This window comes from Oncorhynchus nerka, linkage group LG22 (assembly GCF_034236695.1).
Source record: "Oncorhynchus nerka isolate Pitt River linkage group LG22, Oner_Uvic_2.0, whole genome shotgun sequence".
NCBI classification, from domain to species: domain Eukaryota; kingdom Metazoa; phylum Chordata; class Actinopteri; order Salmoniformes; family Salmonidae; genus Oncorhynchus; species Oncorhynchus nerka.
The window spans coordinates 25,419,305-25,441,879 of NC_088417.1; the positions used below are offsets into that span (position 1 = coordinate 25,419,305).

General features: G+C 42.5%; 1 long non-coding RNA gene and 1 pseudogene across 2 annotated transcripts; one reads left to right on the top strand and one right to left on the bottom strand.

Annotated features, from left to right (window-relative positions):
* Positions 1–252: 252 nt before the first annotated feature.
* On the top strand, positions 253–21,126 carry LOC115105042 (uncharacterized). The gene is made up of 3 exons (XR_003859829.2): positions 253–448; positions 10,158–10,355; positions 19,725–21,126. It is a non-coding gene; the product is annotated as an uncharacterized LOC115105042 (long non-coding RNA).
* LOC115105041 (crystallin J1B-like) lies at positions 1,095–19,802 on the bottom strand (annotated as a pseudogene). Its single transcript, XR_003859828.2, has 10 exons — positions 19,697–19,802; positions 19,311–19,377; positions 18,503–18,682; positions 18,256–18,354; positions 16,520–16,612; positions 16,091–16,247; positions 14,457–14,572; positions 13,437–13,514; positions 10,177–10,316; positions 1,095–2,065 (listed from the first exon to the last, which is right to left on the bottom strand). The product of XR_003859828.2 is annotated as a crystallin J1B-like (transcript).
* Positions 21,127–22,575: the final 1,449 nt, after the last annotated feature.

Here is a 22,575-nt window from a genome sequence, read left to right on the forward strand (position 1 = left end):
GCTATATATGGGCGGGGTCTCCTCTCTCTGACAAGCTGGCTTAGCAGAGGCTTCTGCCACACAGCTGATAAAGCCTGGAGACCATCACTACAGAATTTCCGTCGCCAGGGAGACAGGAAAGGGAAACTCCCCGTCAGATGTTACAACATGAGATAAGTTGACTTTGTGGGGAACTCAGAGCTTGAGATGTAATCTAAACACTTTGCGCTGACTGACTGAACACAATGCACCAGATAAATTATATTGCCCCCCTCTCTTCATCTCGCTCTCTCTCTCTCTTTCTCTCTTTCTCCCTCTCTCTTTATCCCCCTCTCTCTCTATCTCTCACATGTAGACATTCTGTGAATCAGTGCACGGACCAGATTTGAAGATAAAAAAACAAGACACCTTGAAGATCTGGATACAATTATCTCCGATACAGCCGGTTACCTGCTGTGGTGCCTGCTGGGTAAGAGGAAGTGGGTGAGAGGGACCAAATGACTTCCCCTCATTACTCATAGACAGACACACATTGATACACCGATGTTCCTCCTGTTGGAAGGGCTGTGTTGTGTTGCCTCAGTTCACTGATGACTAGCAGTGAGTTTACCATAACACACCTAGTGAAATATTTAGCAAACAAAAGGAAAGAGGAAAATGTAATGATGAAGTAGCCTTAAAATAAAATGTGCTGTCACTACTGTCAGTACACATAGTTATTGAGTCTCCTATGGTTATCCGACGTGTACAGATTGAAATGTACACATTTTTAAAGGCTGGACTCTTGTAATGTAGGCCTATGCAATTTAAGCAAACTTAAGCCATTAACAGGTTGTAGTTTTGAATGCTGATCTGACTAGCCATGGCCTCCTGTTAGAGAGAGAGAGCAACGCAGCTGTTTTAAATGATGCCAGCCATATAAATAAGTAGTCGATGTTAGCAAAGTCACTATCTCTGATTTTACAAGTGCATATAATGTAATTCAGTCACACTGCTCTCAGTTATAACATCTTTCACCACATCTTATAGCCAGAGCCATGCAAACCCATGAAAGATTTTACACTGCATTACATCTTATATTCCCGTTTTCATAACCACACTCCATGTCAAAGATATTAAGATATTGGCTTCATTTTATGCAGAGAGTACATTCAAAATCATCAGAGGAGCCATTGAGAACATGGTAATATGGAAGTCAGCAATTTTAAGAAAACAGACTAACTCCTTTGAGGGAGGGATAAGTTGCAGTCCCTTCAGTTGTTTCAGCACGGTAAATCTTTGTGTCTCTGTTATTTCACTTCAACAGAACCCATGCCAGAGAGAGAAAGAGATAGAGAGTATTGAAACTTGCTGAAATTCATTTCCTCTTTTGCAAAATACATTTCTGTTCTTTAAATTATTGCAACCCTCAGTTTCTCTAACCGGAGCAGAGGTTATTTCAACTGAAAAACCACCCAAAACCATAGAGACAGCATTTCAGAGCTGTAGCTAAGGTGAAGTAAACAACTGCAATATGTGATAAGTTAATACTTTCCTATACATGCAAGCACCACAACACACAAATGCTATTTGTAATCTTCCTCATTTAGTTGAGATGCTATGTTAATTCATTTGATGTACTCAGTTACCTCAAAAATGGTTCACACGTATCCTTCCTCTTTTAATCCTAATGTATACATGACAAGAATATTCCATATACTCATCATTTTGCAACATACTGCAGCTTTGACAGAGCAACAAGGTTCAAGTTACATCCGTCAAATGTTACTTTAGAATGTAACTTTCATAAACTGTTTTGTCAAAGTACAACTGTGTTATAAAATGGACTTACAAAGCAGTTGTAAAAAAAACTACCAAAAAACATCATCAATACATAATTCATATTCCCAAATAATATGTTGGACTGGTTATGTTAATCAGCTTTAGCAATACATTCATTTAGTAAATACATTTGCATAACTGCCTTTAACGCGATGTGCCAAGTCTAGGCTTGCTGTGAGCCTACAACTTTCTTAGCCAGTCCCAGCAGCACAGGATATTTGAGGGTCCTGTTCTTCCAAGACTCTGGGATTCCCTGAAGACCTGTCTGGAAAGACAAGGGAGGAGGAACAGATAACAGTATACAGTATATAAAATGCTAAGCCTTCAGAGCAGACACAAAGCAATCCATCCGAGGTCAAACTCATTACCCAGGATGAAACTATGGACACGGGATACAGAAAAGTTGTTTTTATTGCTTGCTCGTTATATAGGCTACACCTTATAGTCAACATTTGTAAATTGGATGAAGGTTGACTTATAGAACAAATAACTTGAATGATTAGGTTTGAATATCCCGCTGTGTGGAATGTCTTACAATCAAATGACCATGTGACAACTACAGTGAGGGAAAAAAAGTATTTGATCCCCTGCTGATTTTGTACGTTTGCCCACTGACAAAGAAAAGATCAGTCTGTAATTTTAATGGTAGGTTTATTTGAGCAGTGAGAGACAGAATAACAACAACAAAATCCAGAAAAACAATTGATTTGCATTTTGATTTGATTTGCATTTTGATTTGCATTTTAATGAGGGAAATAGTTATTTGACCCCCTCTCAATCTGGCTACCAGGTGTCTTTTATACAGGTAACAAACTGAGATTAGGAGCATACTCTTTAAAAAATTTTTTTTAACTCTGTTTATTAAGTTTTACACACACACACACAGAAAAAAAAAATACAAATAAAAATACAAATAAAAAAATAGCTTTAAAGATACCACACTTTAGACAAGTTAAACATACCAGGCAGAAGGCTACAGAGGTTAAAGGGCAATCTATAGTACAGGGACAGAGCAAACACCTCACCATTGTTCCTGTAAACAGTCAAGGGATAAGGGTGGAGAAATGCAACCACTCACAGAGAGTCATGGCCACAGACCGACCATCCACTGGACATTTTTTTTACAATGCTTTAAAATAAAATAAAATAAATGATTATTCATGTAGGCGTGAACAAAGTGTAAAAATAACTGGGAAAAACAAGCTCACACTTCAGTCTCTGCCCGAGCAAGATGAACAAGGCATCTGCGGATCACAATCAATAAGCACATGGACCTTAATGCCCCCCCCCCCCCCAGCAAAAACACAGAGAGAGGCTCCTCCAACCCAAGTCACAGACTTATTTTAGTATTAATTGGAATGCCATCAGAGGATGGACTGTTTAAAGTAAGACCGGAATGGAGCCCAAGCCTCATCAAACAGTTTGGGGTTCCCACGTGAATTTAATTAAAAATGGTCTAGTTTCAGAGAGCACAACACATCCCTCACCCAATACTTATAAGATGGGGGAGCTGCCATCTTCCAGTTCTGTAGTATTAGCCGTCTAGCTAAAAGAGTTGTATAAGCAACAGTGTCCGACTGGATTCTTGATAGGGGGGAGGAGATAGGGGAGACAAATCAAATCAAATCAAATGTTATTTGTCACATACACATGGTTAGCAGATGTTAATGCGAGTGTAGCGAAATGCTTGTGCTTCTAGTTCCGACAATGCAGTGATAACCAACAAGTAATCTAACTAACAATTCCAAACTACTGTCTTATACACAGTGTAAGGGGATAAGGAATATGTACATAAGGATATATGAATGAGTGATGGTACAGAGCAGCATACAGTAGATGGTATCGAGTACAGTATATACATATGAGATGAGTATGTAGACAAAGTAAACAAAGTGGCATAGTTAAAGTGGCTAGTGACATAAGAATGCAGTCGATGATCTAGAGTACAGTATATACATATGCATATGAGATGAATAGTGTAGGGTAAGTAACATTATATAAGGTAGCATTGTTTAAAGTGGCTAGTGATATATTTACATAATTTCCCATCAATTCCCATTATTAAAGTGGCTGGAGTTGGGTCAGTGTCAATGACAGTGTGTTGGCAGCAGCCACTCAATGTTAGTGATTGCTGTTTAACAGTCTGATGGCCTTGAGATAGAAGCTGTTTTTCAGTCTCTCGGTCCCAGCTTTGATGCACCTGTACTGACCTCGCCTTCTGGATGATAGCGGGGTGAACAGGCAGTGGTTTGGGTGGTTGATGTCCTTGATGATCTTTATGGCCTTCCTGTAACATCGGGCGGTGTAGGTGTCCTGGAGGGCAGGTAGTTTGCCCCGGTGATGCGTTGTGCAGACCTCACTACCCTCTGGAGAGCCTTACGGTTGAGGGCGGAGCAGTTGCCGTACCAGGCGGTGATACAGCCCACCAGGATGCTCTCGATTGTGCATCTGTAGAAGTTTGTGAGTGCTTTTGGTGACAAGCCGAATTTCTTCAGCCTCCTGAGGTTGAAGAGGCGCTGCTGCGCCTTCTTCACGACGCTGTCAGTGTGAGTGGACCAATTCAGTTTGTCTGTGATGTGTATGCCGAGGAACTTAAAACTTGCTACCCTCTCCACTACTGATCCATCGATGTGGATAGGGGGGTGTTCCCTCTGCTGTTTCCTGAAGTCCACAATCATCTCCTTAGTTTTGTTGACGTTGAGTGTGAGGTTATTTTCCTGACACCACACTCCGAGGGCCCTCACCTCCTCCCTGTAGGCCGTCTCGTCGTTGTTGGTAATCAAGCCTACCACTGTTGTGTCGTCCGCAAACTTGATGATTGAGTTGGAGGCGTGCATGGCCACGCAGATGGATCTATAACAGTGTCATATATATCAGAGAAACATTTAAATATTAATTCCCAGAAACCTGACTGTAACGGTTCTCTTGTGGTGAAGGAAAGTCGGACCAAAATGCGGCGTGTAGATTACGATTCATGTTTAATGAAAAAACACACTAAACACAAACACTACAAAACAATAAACGTAACGAAAACCAAAACAGCCTATACTTGTGTAAACTAACACAGAACAAGGACATCAGGACACTAAGGACAATCACCCACAAAACCCAACACAAAACAGGCTACCTAAATATGGTTCCCAATCAGAGACAATGACTAACACCTGCCTCTGATTGAGAACCATATCAGGCCAAACATAGAAATAGACAAACCAGACACACAACATAGAATGCCCACCCAGCTCACGTCCTGACCAACACTAAAACAGGGAAAACACATACGAACGATGGTCAGACCGTGACACTGACAGTTTATGACAGCCCCAAAACATATGCAACAGTGTGGCTGGTTCCACTTTACATCTGACACAGGTAGGATCAAAATCAGAGAATATTCTTCCAAGTTTGGCCCCCGACAAGTGGATACGGTGAACCACCTTGAATTGAATGAGGCTGTGTCTAGTGCTAAAAGAGGACGAGTGCACCCTGTGTAGCACAGATTCCCAGGAGTCTTCCCCAAGTTCCTCCCCCAAATCATTTTCCCATCGAGTATTTAAAGGCACCAAAGAAGGGTTCTATAAGTCATGAATGATTGCATATACATCTGAAATTGCGCCCCTAGGAAGCTTGTTCAGCTCCAAGATGCTCTCTATAGCTGTATTCGCAGGCCTATTGGGAAATCCAGGTGTGTTAGCCCTGACAAAGTTTCTAGTCTGGAGATAGCGGAAAAAGTGGGATTGGGGGAAATTGAATTTTTCCTGCAGCTGAGAGAAAGAGGCAAATGTATCATCAAATAATAATTGGGCTAGCGAGGAGAGGCCTAGTGAGTGCCAAATGCCAAATCATTCAAAGATGGAGGAACTAAAATGTTCTGATTGATTGGGCCTGATAGATAAAAGCCTCGGAGGTTAAAGTTTAAACAGAACTGATTCCAAATTTTAAGAGACTGCTTTACAATTGGGTTGACACACCTTTTGCCTAGGGACACTGGGAGAGACGAGCACAGCACAGAGGAAAGTGCTGCAGGTTTACACGATTCAGACTCCATCTGGACCCAGAGTGGTCTAGGGCCAGTAGGATCAGTCTGCAGCCAGTACAGAACGGCTCTGAAATTTGCAGCCCAGTAGTATGTCTGAAAATTTGGTAGAGCTAAACCCCCCAATGACCTAGGCTTCTGTAAATGTTTTCTACCAATCCGTGGTACCTTGCCATCCCAAATAAAATGCATGAATGTTTGATCCAGTGAAATAAAAAAAGATTTTGGAATAAAAATGGGTAAACATTGAAATAAATATAAAAATTTGGGCAACACATTCATTTTAATGACATTAATCCTTCCGATAAGAGAAAGGTCTGCTAGAGCAACAAAGTTTTCCTGAAACAAATTTGAATATTTCCTTGTCACTTTTACTCCCAAGTAAGTGAATTGATCCCGGACAATCCTAAACTGAGAACTTGTAAAAGAGCACTTTAAAGCAGCCTTGTTTACCGGAAAAAGCTCACTCTTGCCTAGATTCAGCTTGTACCCTGAGATTGATCCAAACTTTTTAAGAACAGATAGGGCACGTGGCAATGAGGTATCGGGGTTGGAGATAAACAAAAGGAGGTTGTCAGCATATAGCGAGACTTTCTGCTCCCAGCCCGCCCTGATTATGCCTTGAATGGCATCATTAGAGCGTAGTGCAATGGCGAGAGGCTCGATTGCCAAAGCAAACAACAAGGGGGAGAGTGGGCAACCCTGTCTGGATCCGCGGTGCAAGGGAAAATAGTCAGAGGACAAGTTATTAGTCCGTACCGAAGCCATGGGGGAAAAATAAAGAATCTTTATCCATTCAATGAATTTGGGGCCAAAGCCAAATCTATAAAGGGCAGCTGTTAGGTAATCCCACTCAACGCGGTCAAACGCTTTTTCGGCATCAAGTGAGACCACCACCTCCGGGTCCTCCGACGCTGGGGAGTACAGTATATTCATAAGGCGCCTAATATTGAAAAATAAATGCCTATTTCTCACAAAGCCAGTCTGGTCAGAGTGTATTACTTGGTGCAGCAAGCCTTCCATACGGATGGCTAAAAGCTTAGCTAGGATTTTGTAATCACAGTTTAAAAGCGAGATTGGGCGATAGGATCCACATTCCAGGGGGTCTTTGTTTTTCTTTAGTAGTAATGAAATTGAAGCCTGATAAAGACAAGGCGGTAGCTTTGAAGTATTGAGGCACTCTGCAAATAGTCGAGACAAGAATGGGCAAAGCAGACCAGAAAACGTCCTGTAAAATTCGGTTGGAAAACCACCCGGACCCGGTGATTTACCACTTTTCATTGCGGACACTGCTGTTGCAATCTCCTCAGGTGTAAATTCTTCTTCTAGATAATCATGGGAGTCTGTATCAATTGAAGGCATATTCAAGCCATTAAAGAAGGAGTCAATCAGCAAAGGGTCTTGAGGGGATTCAGAGGTGTATAGCGCAGAGTAAAATTGTTTAAATTGATCATTGATCTCTTTATGTATAACTGTGGTGGCACCAGACGGGGTCCTTATTTGTGGGATTAAACGTGAGGCCTCAGATTTACGGATCTGATGCGCAAGGAGTTTACTGGCCTTGTCGCCTTGTTCATAGACTTTGTATCGAGCTCGCAAGAGTAACTGTTCAGCTTGCATGGTAGAAAGCTCATCAAATTCAGATTGGAGAAGTTGGCACTCTTTATGCAGATCAGAGGAAGGATCCGTAGCATACTTCTCATCCAGTGTGGCTATGGACTCGCTCAGGTCCCGAAGTCGCTGGGAGCGAACTCTGTTTTGGTTGGCTGTATAAGAAATAATTTGGCCACGTAGGTATGATTTGAGAGGCTCCCATATGGTAGAGCAGGACATACCTGGTGTTGAATTAGTTTCTAGGAATAAGGTGATTTCAGAAGAGATGAAATTGACAAACTCCTTATCTGAGAGTAAAATGGGGTTGAGACGCCATTGATAACACATAGGAGGTCGCTGGGGAAACTCTAGTTCAAGCACTAATGGTGAATGGTCAGAGATAACAATACTCTCGTAAGTACACTGCCGAAGGTTAGGCAGAAGTTTTTTGTCCAAAAAGAAGTAATCAATCCGGGAGTATGTTTGATGAACATGAGAATAAAATGATTATTGTCTATCTGTAGGATGTAGGAAACGCCAGGCCTCAAACATAGCATATTTCTGAAGAAAGGATTGAATAAGTAGGGCACATTTAGATGGGCCTGTATTTGTTTGTGAGGACTTGTCAAGAACTGGGGACATTTTACAGTTGAAATCCCCCCCTAAAATCAACAAATGAGAATCTAAATTGGGAATAGTAGACAGAAAGGAAGAAATGAAACTTGTGTCATCCCAATTGGGAGCATAAACACTAGCCAAAACAAGAGGGGTAGAAAACAGTTCACCGGTTACTATGACGTATCGTCCCTTAGGATCAGCAATAACCTCAGAAGCTACAAAGGGAGTAGCTTTATCAACCATAATAGCAGCACCTCTTGATTTACTATGAAAGTTCGAGTGGAACACTTGACCAACCCAGTCTTTACGCATCCTAAAATGCTCACCAGTCCTCAAGTGAGTCTCTTGTAGAAATGCAATATTTGCATTCAAACCCTTTAAGTGTGTCAACACCGTCTTACGCTTCACCGGGTTGTTAACCCCTTTGGAATTCCAAGAAATGTACTTGATCGTATTATTTCGGCCCCTCTGGGCATTCCCGTTATTCAACCCTGTCATTAGAGCATAGAATGGAAAAGCAATGAACGCCCAAAACCCCCAGAATAACTTGTCTCAGAGTAATAATGTACGGTGGTAAATGTTTGGAAAAAGTACAGAAAAAAACAGATAAAAAAACTAAAAAGACAGAATAACAACATTAGAACTGAACAATTCAACCTGCCCCCCACCCCCTCCCCCCATCCCAGACAATACCTCCCCAAACGAGGTACAAGCCTAAATAGAACATGTTCTCTTCGCACAGTATGCCTGTCCACAGAAGCAATCAATCAATCAGATTCCAAACTCTCCACCATGGCCAAGACCAAATAGCTCTCCAAGGATGTCAGGGACAAGATTGTAGACCTACACAAGGCTGGAATGGGCTACAAGACCATCGCCAAGCAGCTTGGTGAGAAGGTGACAACAGTTGGTGAGATTATTCGCAAATGGAAGAAACACAAAATAACTATCAATCTCCCTCGGCCTGGGGCTCCATGCAAGACCTCACCTCATAGAGTTGCAATGATCATGAGAACGGTGAGGAATCAGCCCAGAACTACACGGGAGGATCTTGTCAATGATCTCAAGGCAGCTGGGACCATAGTCAACAAGAAAACAATTGGTAACACACTACGCCGTGAAGGACTGAAATCCTGCAGTGCCCCCAAGGTCCCCCTCCCAGGACAACTGGGTGAAAGTGTTTTGGTCAGATGAGACCAAAATGGAGCTCTTTCGCATCAACTCAACTCGCCGTGTTTGGAGGAGGAGGAATGCTGCCACCATCCCCACCGTCAAACATGGAGGTGAAAACATTATGCTTTGGGGGTGTTTTTCTGCTAAATGGACAGGACAACTTCAACGCATCAACGGGACGATGGACAGGGCCATGTACCGTCAAATCTTTGGTGAGAACCTCCTTCACTCAGCCAGGGCATTGAAAATGGGTAGTGGATGGGTATTCCAGCATGACAATGACCCCAAACACACGGCCAAGGCAACAAAGGAGTGGCTCAAGAAGAAGCACATTAAGGTCCTGGAGTGGCCTAGCCAGTCTCCAAACCTTAATCCCATAGAAAATCTGTGGAGGGAGCTGAAGGTTTGAGTTGCCAAACGTCAGCCTCGAAACCTTAATGACTTGGAGAAGATCTGCAAAGAGGAGTGGGACAAATTCCCTCCTGAGATGTGTGCAAACCTGGTGGCCAACTACAAGAAACGTCTGACCTCTGTGATTGCCAACAAGGGTTTTGCCACCAAGTACTAAGTCATGTTTTGCAGAGGGGTCAAATACTTACTTCTCTCATTAAAATGCAAATCAATTTATAACATGTTTGACATGCGTTTTTCTGGATTTTGTTGTTGTTATTCTGTCTCTCACTGTTCAAATAAATCTAACATTAAAATTACAGACTGATCATTTCTTTGTCAGTGGGCAAACGTACAAAGTCAGCAGGGGATCAAATACTTTTCCCCCTCACTGTATGTAAATACTAGCTACTTGAAATACTAGCTAACTACTTCTGATGAATACAAGTTCCATATTTTGATCATATTTGCATGGGCCAGACAGTATAACTGACTGTAAGTTGCTCTGGATAAGAACGCCTGCTAAATGACCAAAATGTAAATGTAGGGTTTTGCTCCAACCCTACCTGTGCTCCAAAACAGGCCCCTATGAATGAGGCCCTACTGGCGGTGCATCCCCCGCAGCGCATGGTTCCCCTGACTGCCTCTTCCAGCTGGCTCATTGTCAGGACCCCGTGCAGTGCTCCCTGGAATGCACCTGGCAAGGCTGGGGATAGGAACCGCAGACACAGATAAGGACCAAGAGGTAATTGTCTTCATACTATTTACTTATGTCATCAATCATTCAATATATTTCTTAAGTTTTATTGGGCAGTGTATGTGGTTACATTTTCGATGTCAATAAATCCTTTTGAACTGAGAGGTGAAGGGAGGAATACACCAACATGAGTTACACACTTCCCAACATGAGTTACACACAACATCCTAACATGAGTTACACACACATCCTAACATGAGTTACACACACATCCTAACATGAGTTACACACACATCCTAACATGAGTTACACACACATCCTAACATGAGTTACACACAACATCCTAACATGAGTTACACACAACATCCTAACATGAGTTACACACAACATCCTAACATGAGTTACACACAACATCCTAACATGAGTTACACACACATCCTAACATGAGTTACACACAACATCCTAACATGAGTTACATACACATCCTGACATGAGTTACACACAACATCCTGACATGAGTTACACACAACATCCTGACATGAGTTACACACAACATCCTAACATGAGTTACATACACATCCTAACATGAGTTACACACACATCCTGACATGAGTTACACACAACATCCTAACATGAGTTACATACACATCCTAACATGAGTTACACACACATCCTGACATGAGTTACACACATCCTAACATGAGTTACACACATCCTAACATGAGTTACATACACATCCTAACATGAGTTACACACACATCCTAACATGAGTTACACACATCCTAACATGAGTTACACACATCCTAACATGAGTTAGATACACATCCTAACATGAGTTACATACACATCCTAACATGAGTTACACACATCCTAACATGAGTTACACACATCCTAACATGAGTTACACACATCCTAATATGAGTTACACACATCCTAATATGAGTTACACACACATCCTGACATGAGTTACACACATCCTAACATGAGTTACACACATCCTAATATGAGTTACACACACATCCTGACATGAGTTACACACATCCTAACATGAGTTACACACATCCTAACATGAGTTACATACACATCCTAACATGAGTTACACACATCCTAACATGAGTTACACACATCCTAACATGAGTTACATACACATCCTAACATGAGTTACACACATCCTAACATGAGTTACACACATCCTAACATGAGTTACACACAACATCCTAACATGAGTTACACACAACATCCTAACATGAGTTACACACAACATCCTAACATGAGTTACATACACATCCTAACATGAGTTACACACATCCTAACATGAGTTACACACATCCTAACATGAGTTACACACAACATCCTAACATGAGTTACACACAACATCCTAACATGAGTTACACACAACATCCTAACATGAGTTACACACAACATCCTAACATGAGTTACACACAACATCCTAACATGAGTTACACACAACATCCCAACATGAGTTACACACAACATCCTAACATGAGTTACACACAACATCCTAACATGAGTTACACACAACATCCTAACATGAGTTACACACAACATCCTAACATGAGTTACACACACATCCTAACATGAGTTACACACAACATCCTAACATGAGTTACACACACATCCTAACATGAGTTACACACAACATCCTAACATGAGTTACATACACATCCTAACATGAGTTACACACATCCTAATATGAGTTACATACACATCCTGACATGAGTTACACACATCCTAATATGAGTTACACACACATCCTGACATGAGTTACACACATCCTAATATGAGTTACACACATCCTAATATGAGTTACACACGTCCTAATATGAGTTACACACATCCTAACATGAGTTACACACACATCCTAACATGAGTTACACACAACATCCTAACATGAGTTACACACAACATCCTAACATGAGTTACACACAACATCCTAACATGAGTTACACACAACATCCTAACATGAGTTACACACACATCCTAACATGAGTTACACACACATCCTAACATGAGTTACACACAACATCCTAACATGAGTTACACACAACATCCTAACATGAGTTACACACATCCTAATATGAGTTACACACACATCCTGACATGAGTTACACACATCCTAACATGAGTTACACACATCCTAACATGAGTTACATACACATCCTAACATGAGTTACACACATCCTAACATGAGTTACACACTTCCTAACATGAGTTACACACATCCTAACATGAGTTACACACAACATCCTAACATGAGTTACACACAACATCCTAACATGAGTTACACACAACATCCTAACATGAGTTACACACAACATCCTAACATGAGTTACACACAACATCCTAACATGAGTTACACACAACATCCTAACATGAGTTACACACAACATCCCAACATGAGTTACACACAACATCCTAACATGAGTTACACACAACATCCTAACATGAGTTACACACAACATCCTAACATGAGTTACACACAACATCCTAACATGAGTTACACACACATCCTAACATGAGTTACACACAACATCCTAACATGAGTTACACACACATCCTAACATGAGTTACACACAACATCCTAACATGAGTTACATACACATCCTAACATGAGTTACACACATCCTAATATGAGTTACATACACATCCTGACATGAGTTACACACATCCTAATATGAGTTACACACACATCCTGACATGAGTTACACACATCCTAATATGAGTTACACACGTCCTAATATGAGTTACACACATCCTAACATGAGTTACACACATCCTAACATGAGTTACACACACATCCTGACATGAGTTCCACACATCCTAACATGTGTTTTAGGTTCAAAGATGCAGGAGCTCCCGTCTCCCACTTCAGACGGGAGGGAAATTTAAGCACGAGGTCATTAATGACGGGATCAAAGACTAGAGAGAAGGAAAGCACTTTCTTAGACCAGGGCTAACTAACTAACTAACTAGCTAACGGATGTGCTGACTGGGATGGTGTGGTTATAGTGCCAAGTCGACAGACTGGACCCTGCTGCTACCACAGCCGTGCTGGCGACGCCACCTACCTAGTGTGTGTGTGTGTGTGTGTGTGTGTGTGGGACCTACCTCATGTGTTAGTGAACACAGCAGGTATCAGCTCTGGGGAATGCTTGGATAAGTTGTCCTTCACCTGACAGATTTGTGCTGCAATGGTGAAAGGCAGAGTGGAATGCAACATTTAACACTTCCCATATGCATTTTTTATTACCATACTTTGGGGGAAAATGATATTTTCTTCATTAACCTGCCACTCAATATTCTATGTCCATTTACATTTTACAGTCTTGTGTTAGGTTTTAGGTTTTGACTGGCTGAGATTTGGCTGTTCCCACCATTGTATTAATATTTAATATAAAATATGTATAATCTAACGCTCATAGGAGATTAGTCAAATAAATCAGTTGAGATCAACATCATTACTTAACATTCTATTTATTTATTTATTTATTTTACCCCCTTTTTCATGGTATCCAATTGTTAGTAGTTACTGTCTTGTCTCATCGCTACAACTCCCGTATGGGCTCGGGAGAGACAAAGGTCGAGAGCAATGCGTCCCCCGAAACACAACCCAACCAAGCCGCACTGCTTCTTAACACAGTGCGCATCCAACCCGGAAGCCAGCCGCACCAATGTTTCGGAGGAAACACCGTACACCTAGCAACCTGTTCAACGCGCACTGCACCCGGCCCGCCACAGGAGTCGCTAGTGCGCAATGAGACAAGGATATCCCTACCGGACAATCCCTCCCTAACCCGGACGTCGCCCCATGGACCTCCCAGTCGCGGCCGGCTGCGACAGAGCCTGGGCTCAAACCCAGAGTCTCTGGTGGCACAGCTAGCACTGCGATGCAGTGCCTTAGACCATTGCGCCACCTGGGAGGCCTTTACTTAACATTCTAGCTATGCTGCACATCAAATGGCACCCTATTCCCTAAATAGTGCACTACTTTTGACCAGAGCTGTATGGGTCCTGATCCAAAGGAGGGCAGAAAATATGGAATAGGGTGCCATTTGGGATGAAGCCCTAATAATATATGAGCAGAAAGATTGTGAATGTTTATAAACGGGAGTGGCATTAGAGTCGTACCAATAACAGCCCTGTCCAGGTCCTGAGGGTTGTTTCTGTTTGGGTCGTTGAGCTGGGCCAACACTGAGTCCAGAGCATTGGGGTCAGAACCATTCAGGATGAAATGCTCCAGGAACCTGACAAGAAATGCATTCTGAGCAAAATTATAAACTCAACATGCAACAATTTCAAAGATTTTACTGAGTTACAGTTCATATAAGGAAATCAGTCAATTGAAATTAATTAATTAGGCCCTAATCTATGGAATTCACATGACTGGGAATACCGACATGCATCTGTTTGTCACAGATACCTTAAAAAATAAGGTAGGGAGGTGCATTCAGAAAACCAGTCAGTATCTGGTGTGACCACTATTTGCCTCATGCAGCGCAACACATTTCCTTCGCATAGAGTTGATCAGGCTGTTGATTGTGGCCTGTGGAATGTTGTCCCACTACCCTTCAATGGCTGTCCGAAGTTGCTGGATATTGGCAGGAACTGGAACATGCTGTCGTACACATCAATCCAGAGCATCCCAAACATGCTCAATGGGTGACATGTCTGGTGAGTATGCAGGCCATGGAAGAACTGGGACATTTTCAGCTGCCAGGAACTGTGTACAGATCCTTGCGACATGGGGCCGTGCATTATCATGGAGAAAATGAGGTGATGGCAGATGAATGGCATGACAATGGGCCTCAGGATCTCGTCACAGTATATCTGTGTTTTCAAATTGACATTGACAAAATGTTATCCATAGCTTATGCCTTGCCATACCATAACCCCACCGCCACCAATGCAGCCTTCTGTTCACAATGTTGACATCAGCAAACCGCTCGTCCACATGACGCCATACACGTGGTCTGTGGTTCTGAGTTAGACGTACTGTCAAATTCTCGAAAACGATGTTGGAAGCGGCTTATGGTAGAGAAATTAACAATAAATTATCTGGCAACAGCTCTGGTGGAAATTCCTGCAGTCATGCCAATTGCACTCTCCTTCAAAATTTGAGACAATTGTGGCGTTGCGTTGTGTGACAAAACTGCAAATTTTAGAGTGGACTTTTATTTTCCTAGCACCTGTGTAATGATCATGTTGTTGAATCACCTTCTTGATATACTACATGGATTATCTTGGCAAATGAGAAATGCTCACTAACAGTAATGTAAATGAATTGGTGTTCAACATTTTAGAGAAATAAGCTTTTTGTACTTATGGAATTTTTGGGGGATATTTTATTTCAGCTCATGAAACATGGGACCTTTACATGTTGCATTTCTATTTTTTGTTCAGTTTAGATATGGTACCTACCACAACTGTAGTCACTATTTTACCTTTATTTAGCTAGGCAAGTCAGTTAAGAACAAATTATTATTTACAATGACGGCCTACACCAGCCAAACCAATTGTGCGCCACCCTATGCGATCCCCAATCACAGCCTGTTGTGATACAACCTGTATTCGAACCAGGGTGTCTGTATTGACGCCTCTAGCATTGAGATGTTGTGCCTTAGACCACTGCGCCACTTGGGAGCCCATTAAGCATGGATTGTGTTATGAAGCATGTTAATGGACGTGAGTAATGAGATAAATTACACAATTTATGAGGCCTTTATGCATTAAGAGCCATTATCTGCTCTAAAGGCCTACAGTACCTTGCTGCAGCCAGTGTCATGGCCACACACATATCGTTGTTCTGGGTTACACGTATGGCCGTCTCCACCTTCTCCAACATCTCCGGCATCCCAGCAAACATCGCCACAACGGGAGCCATCTTGGTGACCCCGTCCATCTGACAGTCCACATCACAACCTGAAATGGAGAGTGAAAAAGTAAAATCTTTGATTCCCTCAATTCCTCACGTCCCTCTCAAAGCTCATTGGAGGAGGAGGTCTAAGGAGAGGGACCTTGGAGCCTATCCTCCAATGCGCCTTGAGAGGGAGGTGAGGAATCAGTGACAGAAGGAATCAGCGATTTGACAGCTTGTACTTTTTTCAAACAGGTTGTGTCTAAATGTAACTCATAATAAATGAACCCAGGACAGACGTGCTTCCTTTCAGCTGGTGATCTTTATGTTACTGTACCTGTCTTTTCGTTTCCTGCATCCACGTTCCTCATGAAGGCTTTGAGGCTTGCGTTTCTCCAAGGGCCATCAATGGGCAGGACAGCTTTAGGACCTTTACATTTCAATTGAGAGTGAACAGCTTTAGCTGACTGAAAAAAATATAAACTCAGCGAAAAAAGAAACGTCCTCTCACTGTCAACAGCGTTTATTTTCAGCAAACTTAACATGTGTAAATATTTGTATGAACATAACAAGATTCAACAACTGAGACATAAACTGAACAGGTTCCACAGACATGTGACTAACAGAAATTGAATAATGTGTCCCTGAACAAAGGGAGAGTCAAAATCAAAAGTAACAGTCAGTATCTGGTGTGGCCACCAGCTGCATTAGGTACTGCTGTGCATCTCCTCCTCATGGACTGCACCCGATTTTCCAGTTCTTGTTACCCCACTCTTCCACCAAGGCACCTGCAAGTTCTCGGACATGTCTGGGGGGAATGGCCCTAGCCCTCACCCTCCGATCCAACATGTCCCAGACATGCTCAATGGGATTGAGATCCGGGCTCTTCGCTGGCCATGGAAGAACACTGACATTCTTGTCTTGCAGGAAATCCCGCACAGAACAAGCAGTATGGCTGGTGGCATTGTCATGCTGGAGGGTCATGTCAGGATGAGCCTGCAGGAAGGGTACCACATGAGGAAGGAGGATGTCTTCACTGTAACGCACAGCGTTGCAATTGCCTGCAATGACAACAAGCTCAGTCTGATGATGCTGTGACACACCGCCCCAGACCATGACGGACCCTCCAACTCCAAATCGATCCCGCAACAGGCCTGCAAGCCCTCAGTCCGGCCTCTCTCAGTCTATTGCGGACAGTCTGAGCACTGATGGAGGGATTGTGCGTTCCTGGTGTAATTCGGGCAGTTGTTGTTGCCATCCTGTACCTGTCCCGCAGGTGTGATGTTCTGATGTACCGATCCTGTGCAGGTGTTGTTACACGTGGTCTGCCACTGCGAGGACGATCAGCTGTCCATCCTGTCTTCCTGTAGCGCATTCTTAGGCGTCTCACAGTACGGACATTGCAATTTATTGCCCTGGCGACATCTGCAGTCCTCATGCCTCCTTGCAGCATGCCTAAGGCAAGTTCACGCAGATGACCATCTTTCTTTAGGTGTTTTTCAGAGTCAGTAGAAAAGCCTCTTTAGTGTCCTAGGTTTTCATAACTGTGACCATAATTGCCTACCGTCTGTAAGCTGTTAGTGTCTTAATGACCGTTCCACAGGTGCATGTTCATGAATTGTTTATGGTTCATTAAACAAGCATGAGAAACAGTGTTTAAACCCTTTACAATGAAGATCTGTGAAGTTATTTGGATTTTTACGAATTATCTTTGAAAGATGTGGTCCTGAAAAAGGGCCGTTTCTTTTTTTGCTGAGTTTTACATGTTCAATAACTATGCAGAATAGTTTAAAAACCCTGGCTTCATGATATCCCAATAGGAAAGTGTTTTTGTCCGGAACATCGTTTTTTCAAAAGGGGATTCCCCATAAGTTACCAAAGGGGAAAATAAAACTCTGTGGTATAGAAAACTGACAAAAGCACACAACCACTCTACCCCTCTGTGGGACCAGATGCCTAGTCAGTTATTCACTTTTTTAAAAAACTGTTTCTCTTGTCATTGGTCAGATGATGGGGCACAGAAAAGTAACAGTTTGTACACATACAGGAAATGACTGCTGATTGGTTGCCTACCGTTCTTTTGTCTGTATGGGTTATTGAGAGGAAGATCATACACAGTGTCAGGGCCAAAGAACTTGTAGATGCGCTTGGTCAAGTCCTCCACGTTCACATCTAGTGATTACCAATAAAAACATAGAGCATATGAGTATATTATGTCATTCATGGAGTGAACACGATAACAAACTCGACATGAAATGTTCTTTATTTAGCAAGACCTTGGGCCATTGGAAGTTTGTCCTATTGGGTGTCAGTATGCTACCTCCACATTGACTGAGTGACTCTAGCAGTACGTAGGCCTGGTCTCCGTAGCAAGTCTGCTCTCCGGTCTCTCTGAGGTAGAACGGGTTAGCAGACTGAGGGCGGAACTCTGGACATGGTTCCAGATCTGACAGAACCTCCTTCAGTCGCTCTGGGTTGTAAATCCAATGCATGGGCTGGGCTGTTAGGGTGGGGTACATAGAAAAGAGAAAGTTACTGGACTGATATTAGTGTAGCCTTAGTTGTATTTTGACTCTTATTTTGGCATAGACCTAATGTATTGAGTCATTGTTGTAGTCTGTGACCCTTATTTCCTGTGGATGTTGTATAAGGTATCTACAATCAGAAATAGGGGTTTCATCAGCTTGGATCCAACTCGCTTCCCTGTCATAATATTCAGTCTTCAGTATGCGTTATGTACTGTGGTTATTAGACATAATGATATTGAACACTTTCCAAATCTAGAACGAATCCAGATCATGAATTGCCATACTGTACGTGTACGGCTTGTAATATTGCACAAAGCCAGAGCGCAATGTCAATCAATCCATATGACATTGATTGTATGTACTTTAATTCTAATGGAACACTATTGATTTTATAACACTGTTGTTTAACTTTGTTGAGAAGGCAGAGTAGGGTAACACCCTTTTATACTCTTAATATCATCCGTGGCAGATGTGCAGCTGTGCAGCTGTCTCATACTGATTAACACCAAGACATTACATCAGAGCTATGTTTGAGCCAGTGCTGCAGTATCTTATTGGGATATTACAGTTATTGAAAAGATATCAGTCCCATGAAATTACCTGCTGCGTCTGCCACAGCTGCTCCAATGATTGCCCCCATGGCTCTCTCTGCCACAGTTGAAGTCATCTGTGTCATTTAGTCCAACAGGAACAGAATTAGCGGTTAAAATGGCTTTTTCTTGAAATGTACTTCAGCTTTTCAGTTTTTCTCTGTTTTTATTGTACTGGATGACAAAATGTGAATTTTGAATAATTGAAATTGAAAACATTATTACTAGATAGTATATTGGCAAGAAAAATAACAATATTTAACATGGCTGTAAAACAAAATATATGAATCAACTAAGAAATGTAACAGACAGTTGACCATACCGCCCTCTGTACTGTACATCATACATTCAAAACAATATGAGTCAATTAGCACACAAGATGAACACTTTCCTTACCATCGTTTTCTTCTTATTCTCCCCCCAGCACCACACCAATGTTGTTTTGAAAACCTGACTGACGTTGTGTCATCTGACGCTGGAGGACTGCCCAGATATACTGAGACGGTTATAACACTGCAACGATGACTCATGAAAAAGGCCAGAGGTCTGAGAGAGACCGGTAGGGGGTCATATATTCTGATCTGTTATTGCATCGCTCAGGTTTAAGATAAGATGGTTTAATAAAATATGTTACTCAGTGAAACCATGGTAACCTTTTTTTGAATATAGTGTTTGCTCCCAGGACACTCATGTGGGTGACCCCCCTCCATTTCCATGTTTGTATGCTTTCCACTCCACTGCTTTGTCCATCAGTTATACACAGCTGATGCCCTCTGGCCGTCTGATCTGATCCCCCTCATCCTAACCCTCTCCTGGGTCTCCCAGCCCATTGATTCATCAGGTCTCTCCTGGCCCTTTTAGACCAGCCACATACTGACAGTGTTAGGGTTATATCATTCAGACGATCAATACAGGAGAAAAAAACAATGATTGCCCCTGTGCTAACCTATGGTGCCTCTTCTATCACTTAGGGCCTATAATGCTAGCTCTCAGATCCATTTAGACCGTATCTGCTCTGTCCAGTGTTTTGACAATTCATCTGTAAGACAGTAAACCTCAGCTCAGTAATATTATATTTATATACTAACCATAATACACATATAATAACTTTATAATAAATCATGTTTATACCATAGGATTATACTATGGGACAAGGCCTAGGTCAAATCTAACATAGCACACCATGAGAAGTGTTTGTTCCTGCAAAAGGCTAATGTTACATTCTGGATGTAGCTTAAATAAAAACACCTGCCCACCCGACCAATCCAGCAACATCATCTCAGGATGTGGAGTGAAAGGAGCCCTGTGGTGTAAAGATATTATCCATTGTCACCAGATGAAATGTCAGTGTGAGCGAGGGCCGAGGAGAGGGTTTCCATATATTACAAACACGATGCCGGGCTCGGGAGAGAAGTGGATTGTGGGAATGTGGGCTATGTGACAGGGCCTGGGTGCTCAGGAGGACTGATCATCTGGCTGCCCAGTGGGGGTATGCCACTATGCCAAGCCTCCGAAATAGCGGCAGGGACTGAGAGAGGGAAGAGGAGATAGCTTGACAGTGAGCCTGGCCTGAACACATAGTGCCCCTGTCTCTCTCTCTCCCTCTATCTCTTTCTCTCTATCCCTCCCTCCCTCCCTCCACTGCATTCCTCTGTTGGCCCTGCCCTGTCAGGCTTCCAATATCCAAATATGAGTTCAAAAAAATACAAATACAGTACAAATACGGTCAGTGCTTTTCAGCCGGTCTCCATCGACTGTGTCTCGTATCTCATATTTTTGATTTGTTAAAAAAGTTTTAAATATCCAATAAATGTCGTTCCACTTCATGATTGTGTCCCACTTGTTGTTGATTCTTCACAAAAAAATACAGTTTTATATCTTTATGTTTGAAGCCTGAAATGTGGCAAAAGGTCGCAAAGTTCAAGGGGGCCGAATACTTTCGCAAGACACTGTACCTTTAAGTGAGGATTGGTGTAGTGCTGCTGAGATGGTTGTTCTTCTGGAAGTTTCTCCCATCTCCACAGAGGAACTATAGAGCTCTGTCAGCGTGACCATTGGGTTCTTGGTCACCTCCCTGACCAAGGCCCTTCTCCCCCAATTGCTCAGTTTGGCCAGGCGGCCAACTCTAGGAAGAGTCTTGGTGGTTCCAAACTTCTTCCATCTAAGAATGATGGAGGCCACTGTGTTCTTGGTGCTGCAGAAATGTTTTGGTACAATTCCACAGATCTGTGCCTCGACACAATCCTGTCTCGAAGCTCTACGGACAATTTCTTCGACCTCATGGCTTGGTTTTTAATTTGACATGCACTGTCAACTGTGGGACCTTATATAGACAGGTGTGTGCCTTTCCAAATCATGTCCAATCAAGTGAATTTACCACAGGTGGACTCCAATCAAGTTGAAGAAACATCTCAAGGATGATCAATGGAAACAGGATGCACCTGAGCTCAATTTCGAATCTCACATGAAGGGTCTTAATACTTATGTAATTAAGGTATTTCTGTTTTTTTAAATCAACGTTTGCAAACATTTGTAAAAAACTAATTTTTCATTTTGAGATAGTGCGTAGACTGATGAGGATTTTTGTTTATTTAATAAATTTTAGAATAAGGCAGTAACGTATGCAATGTGGAGAAAGTCAAGAGGTCTGAATACTTTCCGAATGCACCGTATGTATTCATCTGAAGAATGATGATACCTACCTGACAGTCAGATGGTCCTGCACATTGTGCTGTGCTATGTGGAGTCTCTGGGAGATAGATAGTTGTACTGTAACAGGAGCTGAGTGGTGGTGAGAGGACAGAGGAGGGTTGTGTCCCAAATGGCACCCCATTCCCTATGTAGTGCACTACTTTGGGCCCTGGTGGGCAGTGCACTATATAGGGAATAGGGTGCCATTTGGGACGCACACGCCTGGTCTGGACATAGGCCACCTCTCCAGTCATATGCTCTGCTGCGCTATCCTTGGCATCCAGAAACAACCATGCTAGGCTACACCATGCCAGCTGCTAACTGTTCAATCACTTCACTCCCCATCCTCCTCCTCTTCATCCCTCAGAGAGAGAGGGAGAGAAAGAGAGATGGAGAGAGCGACAGAAAGAGATATCTCTGCAGAAAATGTAAAGAATTGAATAACACAGAGAACAGTGTTTAGTGGATGTCTAAACTTTACATGTTGGTGATAAGAGTACGGCTGGAAGAGGCCTATACTGAATTCCATGGTTGTCCAACCCCCTCATACAATGATAGCATAAGAAAAGGGTACCTAGCAGAAA